This window comes from Mustela lutreola, chromosome 1, assembly GCF_030435805.1.
Source record: "Mustela lutreola isolate mMusLut2 chromosome 1, mMusLut2.pri, whole genome shotgun sequence".
Classification (NCBI taxonomy): domain Eukaryota; kingdom Metazoa; phylum Chordata; class Mammalia; order Carnivora; family Mustelidae; genus Mustela; species Mustela lutreola.
In genome coordinates this window covers 123,762,450-123,764,876 of record NC_081290.1, presented here as the reverse complement: position 1 = coordinate 123,764,876, position 2,427 = coordinate 123,762,450, and the positions used below count along the sequence as shown (strand labels likewise).

The window sequence follows — 2,427 nt, the reverse complement described above, 5'->3', positions numbered from 1 at the left end:
ACCATGTTTTTCTTTGGAGGCAGTAGTGTTGTTTAGCTAAATTGTGGTAATTGAAATCTGTATGTTTGAACTGTGCAACATGAGGATTGTCTGTATTATTTATTTATTTCTTTACATTGAACTTCTCTATTAATGGTCTTAAGATTCTTTCAGATTTTTGGCTAAGTTGTTTCTATTAAAAAGTACTGATTTTAAAAAAGTAATAACTTAAACCTGCCACACACACACACACACACACACACACACACACACATGGTTCACAAAACATTTTCCTTTCCTTCTGAAGGTTTTAAGATGTAATGTTATTAACCAGTCTTTTATTATAAGCTTAAATGGCCAATTGATACAAATAGTTCTGAGACCATTCTTCCCTTACTGATTAAGAAGGACAGGTATTGGGGTTACTATTCATTTAGGCTTCTGAGCTTTCTGGGTTGATTTGGTGACCTTGCTAGCTCCAGTTGTCTTCTCGTCCAATGCTTTGATGACACCCACAGCAACCGTCTGTCTCATGCCATCAACAGCAAAGCAGTCTGGAGGAGGATAGTCAGAGAAGCTCTTAACACACACAGTCTTGCCAGGAACCATATCAACAATGGCAGCATCACCAGATTTGAAGAACTTTGGACCATCCTTCAGCTTTTTCCCAGAATGGCTCTCTCTCTTCTCCTTTAGCTCAGCAAAGTTGCAAGCAATGTGAGCTATGTGACAATCCAGCACAGGTGAATATTGAGTGCTGATTTGGCCTGGATGGTTTGGGATAATCACCTGAGCCATGAAGCTAGCTGTTTTCATTGGTGGGTCATTTTTGTAGTCATCAGCCACATTGCCATGATGAACATCTTTGACAGATACATTCTTGACATTGAAGTCCATGTTGTCTCCAGGAGGAGCCTCACTCAAAGCTTCATGGTGCATATTAAGAGACTTTACTTCAGTTGTGACATTGTAGCAAAGATGACCACTGTGGCAGGTTTAAGAACACCAGTCTCTGCTCAGCCCACAGGGACAGTACAAATACCAATTTTGTAGATGTTCTGGAGAGGCAGATACAAGGGCTTGTCAGCTGGATGAGCTGGTGGCAAAATGCAATCCAGAGCTTCAAGTGGTATGGTTCCACTGGCATTCCCACCTTTTAGGTGACTTTCCATCCCTTGAACCAAGGTATGTTAGCATTTTGCTCCAGCATGCTGTCACCATTCCAACCAGAAATGGGCACAAATCCTACTGCATTGGGTTGTAGCCAATTTTCTTAATGTAGGTGCTGACTTCCTTTACGATTTCCTCATATCTCTTCTGGCTGTAGGGTGGCTCAGTGGAATCCATGTTGTTAACACCAGCAATTAGTTATTTTATACCCAGTGTGTAAGCCAGAAGGGGATGCTCATGGGTCTGCCCATTCTTGGAGATACATGCTTCAAATTCATCAACACAGCAGCAGCAATCAGGACAGTACAGTCAGCCTGAGATATGCCTCAGATGTGCCTAAGAATCATGTTTTTGATAAAGTCTCTGTGTCTTGGAGCATCAGTGATAGTCACATAGTACTTGCTGGTCTTGAATTTTTACAGGGAGATATCAGAGTTGATATCATATTAACATTCAGTTTTCAGTTTATCCAAGACCCAGGTATACTTGGATCCCTTTCCCATCTCAGCAGCCTCCTTCTCAAATTTTTTGATGGTTCTTTTGTCAATCTCACCTCATTTCTATATCAGATGACCAGTAGAGTTAGACTTGCCTTAAACTACATGTCCAATGATGATGATAGTGATTTGAGTCTTTTCCTTTCCCATTTTGGTTTAGGTATAGTAGTGGTTTTCAGAACACCTGTGTTCTGGTGACACACCTGTTGTGAAAAAGTAAATTGTCTGTATTTTAAAAACAAATGTGAGATAAATACCCCTTTGAAGATGAGAAAAAAAAAAAGAATGAATCATCAATAGACTTGCAGTACAATATGATGTTACATAGAAGTCATGTAAACAGAACAACTGATCCCAGATGGAAAGCTGGATCTACATAAATGAGAACACCAGAAAAGGTAACTACATTTACCTATGCAATGAAGAAGTAAAATTTTTGATAATACAAAGGCCAAGAGGGAAGAACTGGAAGTATACTATTATAACTTTCTTTTGCTCTATGTTCTGCTGTATCACATCACATGGAAGTAGACTTGTAAGGTAAAAGATATATACTTTAAGCCCTAAAGCAACTATTAAAAAAGATAAAAAAAATACAGCTAATTGAACAAAGAAGAAATAATACAATGTCTAAAAGTACACAAATAATCCAAAAGAAGGCAAGGGGGAAAAAAAGGAAACCAGGAGCAAAAAAGAGATAGGACAAATCCAAAAAGCAAAATTGCAAATTCAAGTGTAAGCATATCAACAATTGTATTAGAAGTGAATGATCTAAATATAT

At 38.4% G+C, this 2,427-nt stretch overlaps 1 pseudogene; it reads right to left on the bottom strand.

Moving 5' to 3' along the window:
- Positions 1-408: 408 nt before the first annotated feature.
- LOC131819770 (elongation factor 1-alpha 1-like) lies at positions 409-1,381 on the bottom strand (annotated as a pseudogene).
- Between the last annotated feature and the right edge of the window lie 1,046 nt (positions 1,382-2,427).